This window comes from Camelina sativa, chromosome 5 (genome assembly GCF_000633955.1).
Source record: "Camelina sativa cultivar DH55 chromosome 5, Cs, whole genome shotgun sequence".
NCBI classification, from domain to species: Eukaryota; Viridiplantae; Streptophyta; class Magnoliopsida; order Brassicales; family Brassicaceae; genus Camelina; species Camelina sativa.
In genome coordinates this window covers 20,277,579-20,293,163 of record NC_025689.1, presented here as the reverse complement: position 1 = coordinate 20,293,163, position 15,585 = coordinate 20,277,579, and positions in this window count along the sequence as shown.

Sequence of the window (15,585 nt, the reverse complement as noted above, 5' to 3'; positions counted from 1 at the left end):
ACTTTACATTTTCATCATAGGATTGTTAGTGATAAACATCCTTTACATTTGGCTTGACTTAGTCTCATATGCACATCTTGATTGTTCACAAACACTCAGATAGGATTGACACCTCTTATACTGCAACTGCATAAGGGGAATTGAAACACCTTACCATCCATTCATTCATATCTCACCATTGCATACATTCATCATCAACCCACACATAAAAACCTTGTTTCAATTTGGCGCTGTTGCCCATTTGAGTTTGTTTTTGTGACATTTAGGATGCATATTAGTCAAAGATTAAGTTCGTTTATACACTTGTGAAGTTGCTGCACTCGAATCTTCTGTTGCTGGGTTGTCTTCAGTTTGAGGTACCCACTCGACCATCCACTCGACCACCACTCGACCGAGCAGTGATCGAGCACCTGATCGAGTCAGAAGCCGGATCTATTTAGACACTACTTCCCAGTCGACTCGACCACCCACACTGTGTACCTGTTCGAGTCTGTACTCATATTTGTTGGATGCACACAAGGTCTAAGGGGAAGGACAATCTTCAAAGGCCTCTTGACAACATCCACAGATTGCTCAAAGGAACAATGAGAGCTTTTGTGAAGCTTGGGAGAGGTTCAAAGGATTTCAGACTCAGTGTCCTCATCATGGCTTCAGCAATGAGTCCTTACTTAGCACATTGTATAGAGGAGTACTTCCCAAGATCAGGATGCTTCTTGACACAGCTTCTAATGGCAACTTCCTCAAAAAGAATGTGGAAGAAGGATGGGAACTAGTTGAGAATCTTGCTCAGTCTGATAGAAATTATAATGAGGATTATGATAGAACTATTAGGAGCACCTCACTGATCAAGAGGAGAAGTATAAGAAGGATTTGAAGATGGTCAATGAGAAGCTTGACAAGATCCTACTTAGCCAACAAAAGTCCATCCACTTCATTGGTGAAGAAGATGTTCCAGTTCAAGAGGGGGAGAATGAGTTTGCTTAGCTCTGTTATATGCAAAACTAGGGTGGATTCAAAGGCTACAACCAAGGAGGGTTCAAGAACAACAACCTCTCCTATAGAAGCACCAATGTAGCTAATCCACAAGACCAAGTGTATCCACCTCAACAGCCTCAACAGCAACAAAGATATGTCCCCAAACAACAAATCAATTGTTCCAGCCTCAGTTGCGTCCCCCACCAGAGTTTCAGACTAACCAAGGCCAAGAACAAGACTTAAGAGCTATGATGCAATAGTTGTTGATTGGGCAAACACACGGAAAGATTGAGGAAGCCGAACAGTTTGCTGAGTTGAATCAAAGGCTCACATCCCAATACAATGATTTAAACATGAAGTTCAAAGGTCTCAACTCTAGAGTGAAGTTTATGGAGAGCAACATTGCCTCTACTTCAGCTCCTAAACCCAACCAACTCCCTGGAAAAGCTGTTCAAAATCCAAGAGATTTCACTGCAAAAGCCATTCATATCTCTGATGGGGAATTCACTGAGGACAGTGAAGTCAAAGTTTGGGGGAATTCATCAGTTACTGAAGCCCCAAGTGACGTTTGTGCAAAGCAAATGGAGCTCGCAAGCACACTCGACCAGGGACTCGAACAACCACTCGACCGAGTGCATGCTCGAGTGGTCGATCGAGCTGCAGACTCCGAAGCTGTCAAGCCTACTAAGTACATTCCTCCTGTTTACAAACCGCCTTTGCCATTTCCAAGACGTTTCAAAGCACAGAAGCTTAAGGAGCTTAGGGAAATCATTGAGAGAGAGGAAATGATGGCGAAGCAACAAGAGGTTGAGAGGGTTTTGAAAGAAGAAGCTGTGGTTGAGAAACAAGAGGAAGTGATGGCCATTCAAGAGATCATCATTGCTTACCAAGAAGAAGAGAGAGGACCTGGCTTGGAACAGTATGACCATATCCTCTCTATAGGGATTTTTTGCTTGATTTGTCAAAGAAGAAAGCTCAAGCTCAAGATGAGAAGGATCTTGAGGACCTTGGAGGAGTGATCATCCCAATTAAGCTTAAGGATCCAGGTCCATTCTATCTGCCCTGCACACTTAGCTATCTCCACTACAACCAGTGCCTATGTGACTTGGGAGCATCAATCAGTGTCATGCCATACTCCATAGCACAAAAGCTTGGGCACACTGACTTCAAGTCCACCAACCTTCATATATGCCTAGCTGATGGGTCAAATAGAGATGTGGTTGGCAAGTTGGAGAACATTCCAGTGAAGATAGGGAGAGCAAGGGTTCATACAGATTTTGTGGTATTAGAGTGACAAGGAACCTGAAGATCCAATCATTCTTGGAAGGCCATTCTTAGCCACTGTTGGAGCAGTCATTGATGTCAAGGAAGGTCTTGTGACCTTGAACATTGCTGAGGGTATAGCTATGAAGTTCAACATCTATATCCCAACCAACCTTCCTACCATTGATGATTGGCCTTTTACTATCAAAGACAAAGGTGGTCAAGAAGGNGGCTGCAAAAAGCAGGTCAAAGATTCCCAATTCAAATTTGAATGGTATGGACGCTCCACCCTTGTCTCCTTGTCCCCTTAGCTTCTTTAAATAGAGCTTGCACGAGATTATACCTCTCACACTCACTCATTTGCTCAAAACNCTCCAAGTTAAGCTAAACAAGAGGTCTTTAAGGAAAGCAAGACCAAGGCACAAAATTAAGAAGAAGTATGGTTTGTGTGTTAATGGTGAGGTGATCAAGGATCAACTTCACAGTGATCAAGAGGTTCCAGGGAGGATTTCATCACCTCCTTGGTATCTAAACCAAGTCTAAGAAGGAAACCAAAGTCAAGCTTAGTGACTTTAAACAAGCTCACTAGGGAGGAAGTCCCTAAGGTATCCTTTGTAAATATGGTTTAATTTCTTTGTAGTTTTGATGTGTTTTCTTTTATGTTTGTGTTGGGCAGGCCTTTTAATAAAAGTGTAGATGGGTATGGAGAAATTTGGACTTGGAGAAGGAGAAACGCAAGCCCACTTGACCAGCCCACGAGAGGTACTCGACCGAGTTGGCAAAGAAGCAAGGCCCATTTGATCATCATTTCTCTAGCACGATCGAGTGGAGGGAAGAACAAGAAGAAAATTTTGAATTTTCAAAATTTTGTCAATGAGCTCGACCCTATACAGTCGAGTGTGGGGTCGAGTGGCTGCAAAAAGCAGGTCAAAGATTCCCAATTCAAATTTGAATGGTATGGACGCTCCACCCTTGTCTCCTTGTCCCCTTAGCTTCTTTAAATAGAGCTTGCACGAGATTATACCTCTCACACTCACTCATTTGCTCAAAACAACTAAATTCAAGTTTTAAAATCTCTCTCTAAGTTCATCTTTTGCTCAAGCTTAGTTCTTTCATGTTTTTGGGTCACTAACCTATTAACTTTGAGCTTTGAGTCTATTCCCTTCAGTTCTTTTTCAAAATGTCTTCAGTGATCACCAGGAAGTCTCAACAAACCGCTGCAAGCTCCATGGAACGTCGTGATGCTGGCCTTGAATCAAGGGGAGGAGCTGGAAGAACCACTCGACGCCCCACTCGATCAAGCACTCGACCAGGTGGTGGTTCGAGCAGTCGGTCGAGCCAGTGGAAGAAGATCCTGAGAGGACTGAAAGTGAGGAAGAAAGGGAGCCAACTCTCAATGAGTTCATGAGGAGACACAAAGCCAAAGGGAAGAGGCCAGCAGTTAAGGTTGAACAAGAGGAGAGTGAAAATGAGAGTGATGAAGAAAGTNTCAAGAGGTTCCAGGGAGGATTTCATCACCTCCTTGGTATCTAAACCAAGTCTAAGAAGGAAACCAAAGTCAAGCTTAGTGACTTTAAACAAGCTCACTAGGGAGGAAGTCCCTAAGGTATCCTTTGTAAATATGGTTTAATTTCTTTGTAGTTTTGATGTGTTTTCTTTTATGTTTGTGTTGGGCAGGCCTTTTAATAAAAGTGTAGATGGGTATGGAGAAATTTGGACTTGGAGAAGGAGAAACGCAAGCCCACTTGACCAGCCCACGAGAGGTACTCGACCGAGTTGGCAAAGAAGCAAGGCCCATTTGATCATCATTTCTCTAGCACGATCGAGTGGAGGGAAGAACAAGAAGAAAATTTTGAATTTTCAAAATTTTGTCAATGAGCTCGACCCTATACAGTCGAGTGTGGGGTCGAGTGGCTGCAAAAAGCAGGTCAAAGATTCCCAATTCAAATTTGAATGGTATGGACGCTCCACCCTTGTCTCCTTGTCCCCTTAGCTTCTTTAAATAGAGCTTGCACGAGATTATACCTCTCACACTCACTCATTTGCTCAAAACAACTAAATTCAAGTTTTAAAATCTCTCTCTAAGTTCATCTTTTGCTCAAGCTTAGTTCTTTCATGTTTTTGGGTCACTAACCTATTAACTTTGAGCTTTGAGTCTATTCCCTTCAGTTCTTTTTCAAAATGTCTTCAGTGATCACCAGGAAGTCTCAACAAACCGCTGCAAGCTCCATGGAACGTCGTGATGCTGGCCTTGAATCAAGGGGAGGAGCTGGAAGAACCACTCGACGCCCCACTCGATCAAGCACTCGACCAGGTGGTGGTTCGAGCAGTCGGTCGAGCCAGTGGAAGAAGATCCTGAGAGGACTGAAAGTGAGGAAGAAAGGGAGCCAACTCTCAATGAGTTCATGAGGAGACACAAAGCCAAAGGGAAGAGGCCAGCAGTTAAGGTTGAACAAGAGGAGAGTGAAAATGAGAGTGATGAAGAAAGTGAAGAAGAAGAGTTAGAGGATGATGGAGAAGCAGAATCTTGTGGGTTGTCAAAGAGGCAGCTTTATGATGCTTTCATGAGAATGGAGTTCTTGGGGACTAGATATCCTGACAAGGAAACCATGGAGAAGCTAGCCATTGATGAAGATGTGGAGTTTTTTTTTAGAAGAGTAACTTAACCAAGTTCATGGGACTTTTCATGGAGGGCTACAAAGAAGAAATTTATGAGTTTCTAGCCACTGTCAAGCTGCATATGTATGCAAGGAAGGATGCTGNCGAGAGGTACTCGACCGAGTTGGCAAAGAAGTAAGGCCCATTTGATCATCATTTCTCTAGCACGATCGAGTGGAGGGAAGAACAAGAAGAAAATTTTGAATTTTCAAAATTTTGTCAATGAGCTCGACCCTATACAGTCGAGTGTGGGGTCGAGTGGCTGCAAAAAGCAGGTCAAAGATTCCCAATTCAAATTTGAATGGTATGGACGCTCCACCCTTGTCTCCTTGTCCCCTTAGCTTCTTTAAATAGAGCTTGCACGAGATTATACCTCTCACACTCACTCATTTGCTCAAAACAACTAAATTCAAGTTTTAAAATCTCTCTCTAAGTTCATCTTTTGCTCAAGCTTAGTTCTTTCATGTTTTTGGGTCACTAACCTATTAACTTTGAGCTTTGAGTCTATTCCCTTCAGTTCTTTTTCAAAATGTCTTCAGTGATCACCAGGAAGTCTCAACAAACCGCTGCAAGCTCCATGGAACGTCGTGATGCTGGCCTTGAATCAAGGGGAGGAGCTGGAAGAACCACTCGACGCCCCACTCGATCAAGCACTCGACCAGGTGGTGGTTCGAGCAGTCGGTCGAGCCAGTGGAAGAAGATCCTGAGAGGACTGAAAGTGAGGAAGAAAGGGAGCCAACTCTCAATGAGTTCATGAGGAGACACAAAGCCAAAGGGAAGAGGCCAGCAGTTAAGGTTGAACAAGAGGAGAGTGAAAATGAGAGTGATGAAGAAAGTGAAGAAGAAGAGTTAGAGGATGATGGAGAAGCAGAATCTTGTGGGTTGTCAAAGAGGCAGCTTTATGATGCTTTCATGAGAATGGAGTTCTTGGGGACTAGATATCCTGACAAGGAAACCATGGAGAAGCTAGCCATTGATGAAGATGTGGAGTTTTTTTTTAGAAGAGTAACTTAACCAAGTTCATGGGACTTTTCATGGAGGGCTACAAAGAAGAAATTTATGAGTTTCTAGCCACTGTCAAGCTGCATATGTATGCAAGGAAGGATGCTGAGGTTGGAGCTGGTCACATTTCCTTCACAATCAAAGGGAAGAAGCATGAGCTTTCAATGAAGAAGATAGCCAATGTGTTTGGTTTTGAAGTTGGGAGCAATAGGAGCTTGAGGATTCCAAGAGAAGAACTCTATGCTGTTTGGGAAACCATTGGGGACAACAAACTCTACTCATCCTCCAATTCCAAGAGTTCAAGGATAAGGAGCCCAGTCCTAAGGTACTTCCACAAAGCTCTTGCCAACACCTTCTTTGCTAGGAAGGAAACTGGGAATATTAATGAGGGTGAGCTTAAGATGATTGACAAGGCTCTCAATGGGATCATCCTCAAGGCAAGAGATGGGACCATCATTCTTGGGAGCACTATGGAGACTGATCTTGCAATGGTGCTTATAGACCACATGATATATTTGAGAAGTTGGGTAGGCAAGTTGGAGAACAAGGGCTCAAGAGGAGCACTAACCATTGGAGGCATCATTACTCCAATTCTACAAGCTGCCAAGGTTCCACTTAGAGGAGAAAGGGTCTCACCAAGATGGATTGACTCAAGCTACCTCACCTCTACTCTCATCCTAGTCAAGGAGGTGCATCAAGGGAATCACATCTTCAACTTTGAGCTTCAACCACTTGGGAAAAAGCAATTCATCTTGCCTAACCAAGAGCTCAGCACCATTCAAGAAGGAGCCAACATTGACTTTTGGCCAGCTGAGGAGCACTTGTTTGATGGAGTAGTTCAACCTAGAGATGAGGAAGCTCGGAATGCACAAGTGGCTGATGGGGAGGAGCAATTTTACTTTGAGGATTATGAGCCCAACCCAAGGAATAGTAGAGGAGTGAGGGAAAATAGCAAGAGGTTGACACTTTTGCAAAAGTGGAGCAAGTGGCATGTAAAGAGGTTTGATAAGCTGAAGAAGAAGGTGACCAAAATGGCTAAGTCTATCAAGGGCTTAAATAAGTCTATCAAGGGCTTAAAGAAGGAGATTGCTGAGTTGAAGAGTGGGAATTCTTCACCTACACCATCAAGTCCTTTGAGGAAAAGTAGCTCAACTAGAGCACTTTCAAGAGTTGCGAACCCTGTGGAACCAGCTAGAGCTTCAATGTATGAGCCAAATCAGGGAAAAGGAACTCAAGTACCCGTAAACAACAATTTTCGAGGCACTCGACCGGGTCACTCGAGCACCTACTCGACCGAGCACCCCAGATGCACTCGGCCGAGTTCTAACCCAGATCACCTTATGGCTTCCCACCTCCAGCTGCTTATCCAGGCTATCCAGGTTACCCTCCCATCCCACCCCAGTACTTCATGGATCCAACACTCTACCAGCAGTTTTACCAGCAGCAAGGACAAGATTTTGGAACACGCGGTCCATCTCGACCCCCCCACTCGACCGGGTCACGGTCGATCACCGTCGTCGAGCTGCTTCAAACTCCACCTCCAAGTGATCAACAAGACCCCAACTACACCTTTGACAGCATGCAAGAGGATGTGGACAACTTCTTCTCCAATCCTTGAGGTACAACTATCACCTTCACTTGTAAATACCATTGCATATCATATTTGTGTTTTTGTTTTTGATCTTTAATCCTCAATTAAATTTCTTTCACACAGAGGACTGTGTGATTTAAGTTTGGGGGAAGGTTTGAGATAGCATTTGACATTGTGTTTTGTGTTCTTATTTCAAATTTTTTGTATCATCATGTTAGTATTTGCATAAGCATCTAAGGTATAGAAAAACCCTAAAAATTTGAAAATTTTTGAAAAAATCTTTATAAAAAAAAGAGTGTTCATGTAGTTTGCATTGCNAGAAAGTGTTAGGTTTGAACTGACAAGAGTAAGACCTTGTGTAGTTCTAGTTTGCATTTTTCAAACTAGATAGGACTAGGTGGTTCACTTGTTGGGTTTGGGACTTGGCTGTTATGAAAAGAAAAGAGGAAAAAGAGAAAGAAAAAGGGTAGAGTCTTAAAGAGGAGAATGTGTTTAAGCAAGGTCTAGTGAAAGGATGGGAAGCAAAAAAATTTTTGTTTAAAGATGGTTCTAGCTAAAGAAAGGAAAAGAAAGAAAAGAAAAGTCTAGCAAAATGCATGTATGTCTTAAGAATAAGAAGAGAAGAGAACCATAGCAAATAAGAAACATCTCCTAAGACTTGAAAACCAAAAGAGAAAAGGGTGAAAGAAAAAAGAAGAAGTTAAAGGGTAGCACTAGGATCATTTGGGATTTAGATTTTAGGATAAACACTTTGGGTACCTTTGGGTAGACAAGGTTTTATTCTTGTATGTGTCTAAGTGTTCTTACCCTTAGCATTCTTCTAAAGCTCAATCCATTTTTATGAGAGAACCTTGATATTGATAAGCCCCACTCTAAAGAGAGACCATCATTGTCTCAAAACCTTTATCTCCAAGCCAAATGAGTTTAAGCATTGCATAGAATTGATTCATGTTCTTGATTAATGAATGTTAAAGGAAATGGTTGATTTGAATGCATGTGGATATCTAAGGCTCAAATCAATAAAGGTTGTGATATGCTTGTCTAAAATCTTTAAGTACAGCTCATTCAACTTGCATCTTAGTACTAGTAACTTGGACATTGATTATAGATGGTCTATTTGCAAGCTTTAGGAGCTGAGATCCCACTTTCAAACCTCACCTACCTTCTTATGTCTTGATTATTTGCTTGAGGTCAAGCAAAGACTAAGTTTGGGGGTGTTGATGTTCATATATTTTACCTTGTTTTCCCTTAGTTTATTCACATCTTTTGCATCTTTTGCTATCCATTTTGACCATTATTGCATAGCTTTAGGACCAATCATGCATTAGAGTTTAGTTGCATTGCATTTGCATCTTTTCATGCATAATCAGGTGATTTTGGAGCTTAAGGAACATGGAAGCAATGCTGAGGAGAAGTGAAGCAATCATGAAGGAAAAGCAAGAGAGTTAAGGCTGAAACAACAAGGTCCGGAGTCCCACTCGACCGCCCACTCGACCATACACTCGACCGTGTGCAGAGAGGGACTCGACCGAGTGGAGGATGCACGAGAGAAGTAAACTCGACCTGTCACTCGACCGAGCACAGGATCGAGTTGGCTGAGCCGCCTAGCTATTTTGTCTTTTAGTATTTTTAGGGCTTCCACTACTTTTCCTATTTAAAGACCTTGTACCTGCAGCCACCAGAGAGTCCAGCTTTTTAGATATTCTCTACAGCTAGTATTTACCCTTTTGGGAGTTATTCCTTTTGCACTTTTATTTTTAGATCTTGTACTTCCTTGAGAGAAAAAGACTAGATTCTTCAATATTGTTGGTTTCATAACTTTCTTAATATTGAGAATTCGAGTTTCATTTCTTCTTCAATATTGTAGATCTCTGTTTTATCTTTCTAATGATGCAAGTTTCAGTATTTTCTGGGTTTATGATTTTGATGTTCATCATGTGTTCTTGTGAGTAGTGATTAGGATCTTGAGGATGGGTTAGGCTAGATTGTGTATGAGGTTTGTTTGATTTGGTCAAGCTTGATTGTTGTAAATCTCTTCTAGGCTAGATGTTCTTAATGCTGATCCTATATCTGAGAAGGTAGGGTTTGATTTCAAGCATCTTAGCATCACACCAATGTTTAAGAAGCATAGATAAGGCTAGATCTAGAGCTTACCATTAGGCTTGCTAAGAGATTAGAGGTCTTGTTTGGTATGAGATGTATTGCTTAATGCCTGCTTGTGTAGATTCTTTACTATGTGAGAACAAGTCTAGAAATTCATAGGTTTAATTGTTTCTTGCCATGAGAGTGGATTAAACATGTCTTAGAAATATATATCTAGAGATTAGCTCAAAGTTTGCTTGAGATTTGTTGACCAAGTTAGATAACCTCAATCATTAGTCCAGCCCATGAATCCCTCCTCAAGGCCTTCCTTGTTTATTGATTTCTTAGCTTAAATCCTATTGTTTGATCGTTGTTTGATTTGTTTTGGTATTGCTCTGTTTTTCTTGTGTTGCTCTATTTTTGCGTATTTGTCCAGCTCGACCCTGCACTCGATCTACACTCGATCGAGTGCTTGCTCGAGTTCATCCTTAGAACTTGTGTTTATGATTTGTGTTTGTCCTGTTTCATTTAGCTGCATTTCTGTTGCATTCATTTAGCTTCCTGTTCATTATTTGTCTTGCATTAGTTCATTTCTTGCATTATAGTAGTTTCTATTTCTGTTCTAGCTTCATAACTGCTATAATCATTATGTTCCATTTACATTTAGCATCTAGTTCTTGTAGTTTTACTTTCTGCACTTTACATTTTCATCATAGGATTGTTAGTGACAAACATCCTTTACATTTGGCTTGACTTAGTCTCATATGCACATCTTGATTGTTCACAAACACTCAGATAGGATTGACACCTCTTATACTGCAACTGCATAAGGGGAATTGAAACACCTTACCATCCATTCATTCATATCTCACCATTGCATACATTCATCATCAACCCACACATAAAAACCTTGTTTCATTTACCGTGTTTTCCCTTAGTATAATCACATCTTTTGCATGATTTTCTATCTAGTTTGGCCATTATTGTATAGCTATAGGACTGTTTAGGCATTATAGTAGATTTGCATTGCATTTGCATAGTTACTTGTATAAACAAGTGATTTTGGATCCTAAGGAGCATGGAAGGAATGCTGATGAGGATTGGAGCTATCAAATGAAGAAAACAAGGGAGCTAGAGCTGAAGAATCAAGGTCCGGAAGTCCACTCGACTGCCCACTCGACCAGACACTTGACCGTATGCGGAGAAGGAATCGACCGGCTGGAAGAAGCAGAAGAAGAGGTCACTCGACCAAGCACTCGACCGAGCACATGGTCGAGTTGACCGAGCCGCCCCTCTATTTTGTCTTCTAGCCATTTTAGGGCTTTCCCTCCTTTTTCTATATAAAGCCTTGTACCCTGCAGCCACAAGGAGAGCAACTTTTAGAGAAATAAAATCTAGACCTAGTATTTGCCCTTTTGGGAATTATCTACTTTTTGCTTTCTTTTGCTTAGATCATTAGCCACTTTTGTATTCTCCTAAGAAATCTTTGATACTTGTTGGTTCCATAACTTTCTAAATATTGAGATTTTGAGTTTGATTTCTTCTTCAATATTGTAGATCTCTGTCTCATCTATCTAATCATGCAAGTATCATTGATTTCTGGGTTTAAGAATTTTGTTCATCATGTTTAGTGATTGTGAGTAGTGTGTTAGGATCTTAAGGATCGATTAGGCTGGATAAAGGTTATGGTTGTTTAGATTGGTCAAGCTTGCTTGTTTATAGATCTCTTCTAGATTAGATGTGCTCTATGTTGTTCTTATAATGAGAGGGTAAGGATAGATCTTAAGCTTCTTAGCATCACACTAATGTCTAAGTTGCTAGATAAGGCTAATACTAGAGATTATCATGAAGCATGCTAAGAGATAAGATGTTTAATATGATTTTTGATATTAATGATCTGGTTGTTTATTGTCTGCTTTTTTATGTTCATAGCTAGTGAGAACTAGGTCTAGGAGTATTTAAGCTTGATTGTTATTGCCATGAGAATGGATTAGCAAGTATTAGAAGATCATTGTCTAGAGATAGCTCATGTCTGATTGAGGTTTGTTGACCAGTTTAGATAACCAAAGTCCAAGTCCACCCCATGAATCCATCCTTAGGACCTTCTTTGTCTATTGATTTTTATCTTTAAATCCTGTTAATCTCTTGCTGTTTGATTTACTTTTGTTTTGCTCTGTTTTGATTGTTGTCTTTGTTTCTGTTCTGAGTTTTCAATTCACTCGACCTAGTACTCGATCGAGCATCCGATCGAGTGCTTGCTCGAGCTCGTCCCAGAGTTTGTTGATTATGTTCTGCATCTGTCATGTTTCATTCCTTGCTTCATCTTTGTTTCATTCCTGTTACATTTGTTGCATTCACTTCATTTCTGTTTGATCATGTTTCATTACTTGTCTTTTGTTTAGTTTCATTACTGCTTTGATCATTTAGTATCTTGTCTTAGTAGCTTTACATTTTGCATTCCGTTATTGTCATTAGGTTGCTAGTTCTAACATTCATCATATTTGGCTTAACTTAGATAAGTATTCACATCCTGATTGCTTGCATCACACTCATTATGGTTTGACATCCTTTATGCTACAACTACATAAGGGTAATTGAACTCTTTGCATCCACCTGTTCATTCATCATCTCTATCACCATTCATTATCATCAACCACAAAAAAAAGCAAGTATCAATTTGGCGCCGTTGCCATTTGAGTGTTTGTTTGAGACATTTAGGATTTACACAAGTCTAAGATTAAGTTCTATTGTTCCTTTGATCACTACTAAGATTCTTCATCTGCTTGGTTGTTTTGAGTCTCAGGTACCAACTCGACCAACCACTCAACCGTCTGCGCGATCGAGTACATGATTGAGTCACAACCCGGATTCAATCAGTTTTAACATCTCAGTCGGTTCAGTCTTCAACTCGAGCCAGTGATCGACCGAGTGCCTGTCCGAGTCAATGATTGAGTTAGTTGATGCAAACAAGATCCAAGGGTAATTAGAATCTTTAGAGGCTTTTTGATCGCATCAATCGCCTACCAAGAGATTTGAGACAGCATAGAACAAGAATTCTTCAGGAACAAGAAAATCAGTTGCTAATGGAGCAACAAAATAATGAAGATCAAAGGCCAAGGAACATTGGTGCTAGAGATGCACCAAATACACATAACCAAAGAGCTGGTATAGTTCCTCCAACAATTGCCAACAACAACTATGAGATCAAGAGTGGTCTAATCACCATGATTCAAGCTAACAAGTTTCATGGTTTACNGCCTTCTGAACCTTCTCTCCACCTCTTCCATGTATCCCGAACTTTGTCAAGTGCAAATCAAAAAAGCAAGGAAGATGGTTCTCCGCTCCATAAGTCTGAAGATTATCGGCATTAATTAGAATCTTTAGAGGCTTTTTGATCGCATCAATCGCCTACCAAGAGATTTGAGACAGCATAGAACAAGAATTCTTCAGGAACAAGAAAATCAGTTGCTAATGGAGCAACAAAATAATGAAGATCAAAGGCCAAGGAACATTGGTGCTAGAGATGCACCAAATACACATAACCAAAGAGCTGGTATAGTTCCTCCAACAATTGCCAACAACAACTATGAGATCAAGAGTGGTCTAATCACCATGATTCAAGCTAACAAGTTTCATGGTTTACCAATGGAGGACCCATTGGATCACCTCGATGAGTTTGATAGGATTTGTGGCCTCACTAAGATCAATGGTGTTAGTGAAGATGGCTTCAAGCTTAGGTTGTTTCCTTTCTCACTTGGAGACAAAGCTCATCTATGGGAGAAGACACTTCCAACTAGTGCTATCACTACATGGGATGCTTGTAAGAAGGCCTTTCAAGCTAAATTCTTCTACAATGCTAGAACTGCAAGGTTGAGGAATGAGATTTCTGTTTTGCACAAAGGAATAATGAGAGCTTTTGTGAGGCATGAGAGAGAATCAAGGGCTTCCAAACTCAATGTTCACACCATGGATTCAGCAATGAGTCTTTGCTCAGCACTTTATATAGAGGGGTTCTACCTAAGATAAGGATGCTTCTAGATACAGACTCCAATGGTAACTTCCTTAACAAAAATGTAGAAGAAGGCTGGGAGTTGTGGTGGAGAATCTAGCTCAATCAGATGGAAATTATAATGAAGACTATGACAGGACAGTAAAGTTTGTCTCCAATGATCTAGAGGAGAAGTACAAGAAGGACTTGAAAGTAGTCAATGAGAAGCTAGATAGAATCCTACTGAGCCAACAAAAGACCATTCATTTCATTGGTGAAGAATACTCTCAAGTTCAAGATGGGGAGAGAGAGTTTGTTGAGCTCTGCTACATGCAAAACCAAGGAGGATTCAAGGGTTACAATCAAGCAGGACGATTCAAGAACAACAACCTGTCCTATAGAAGCACCAATGTAGCCAGTCCCCAAGATCAAGTCTATCCACCTCAACAGCCTCAACAACTAAACAACTATGCACCCAAGCAACAGCACCAAGGGTTCCAGCCTCAATTGTGTCCCCCTCCAGGGTTTCCGACCTCCCAAGGCCAAGAACCAGATTTAAGAGCTATGATGCAACAAATGTTGCTTGGGCAAGCAAATGGGCAGATTGAGGATGCAAAGAAATTTGCTTAGCTGAACCAAAAGCTGACTTCTCAATATAATGATCTCAACATCAAGTTTGAAAGTCTGAACTCTAGAGTGAAGTACATGGAGAGCAACATTGCTTCTACTTCAGCTCCAAAGCCTAATCAACTTCCTGGAAAAGCTATTCAAAACCCAAGGGAGTTTACTGCTAAAGCTATTCATCTCTATGAGGAAGCTGTCACTGAGGACAATGACGTTCAAGCTGGGGAGGATTTGTCACATCTTAAATCCCAGAGTAAAGGTTTTTCAAAGCAGACAGAAGCCGTAAAAGCACTCGACCAGGTGCTCGACCACACACACGATCGAGTACCTGATCGAGTGACTGATCGAGTTAATGCCACATAAGCTGTTAAGCCTGTTAGATACATTCCTCATGCTTACAAACCACCGATGCCAGTCCCAGAACGTTTCAAGGCACAAAAGCTGAAGGAACTAAAGGAAATTATTGAGAAAAGAGAAATGATGGCTTTACAACAAGAGGAAGTCATTGAAAAGAGAGAAGTGATGGCCATACAACAAGAGGTTGTCATTGAGAAGAAAGAGGAAGAGAGAGGACCTCCCTTGGAAAAATATGCTCAACATCCTTTCCTCAAGGACATGCTTCTTGAATTATCCAAGCAAAAAGCTCAAGATCAAGACATGAAGGATTTGGAAGAGATTGGGAAAGCTATTATCCCAACAAAGCTTGAAGATCCAGGTTCATTTAACCTACCTTGTTCCATCACCTATATGCACTTCAAGAAGTGTCTATGTGACCTAGGAGCTTCAGTGAGCTTAATGCCATACTTAGTGGCTGAGAAGTTAGGGTATGAACATTTTAAGCCCTGCAATATCTATATTAGCCTAGCAGATGGATCCAAGAGGGATGTGGTTGGAGTAATTGAAAATTTTCCAGTCAAGATAGGGAAGACTAGAATCCCAACTGATTTTGTGATAATGAACATGGACCAAGAGCCAATAGACCCTCTCATCTTGGGGAGACTATTCTTAGCCACAGCTGGGGCTGTAATTCATGTTAAGATGGGAACCATCACGCTCCACCTTGTTAAAGACTTCACTATGAAGTTTAACATCAAGAATTCAACATCAACCTACTATTTAAGGTCAGCACTTTGTGGTAGAGAACAAAGCTAGTTGTGAAGCTTTTGAGGATGGAGAGGACCCTAGGATTAAAAGTTCAGCACAAGCCAAGACGGTTGAAAAGATCAAGGGTTCAGTTCAAGTGTTGACTGATCTAGTGAAGGATCTTCAAGTGCAACTCAACAAGAGGCCTTTGAAGAAGGCAAGACCAAGGCTCAAGATTAAGAAGAAACAAGGTTCATCTGTTAAGGAGGTAGTGATCAAGAAGGAACACCAAAGTGATCAAGTTGTACCAGGGAGGATC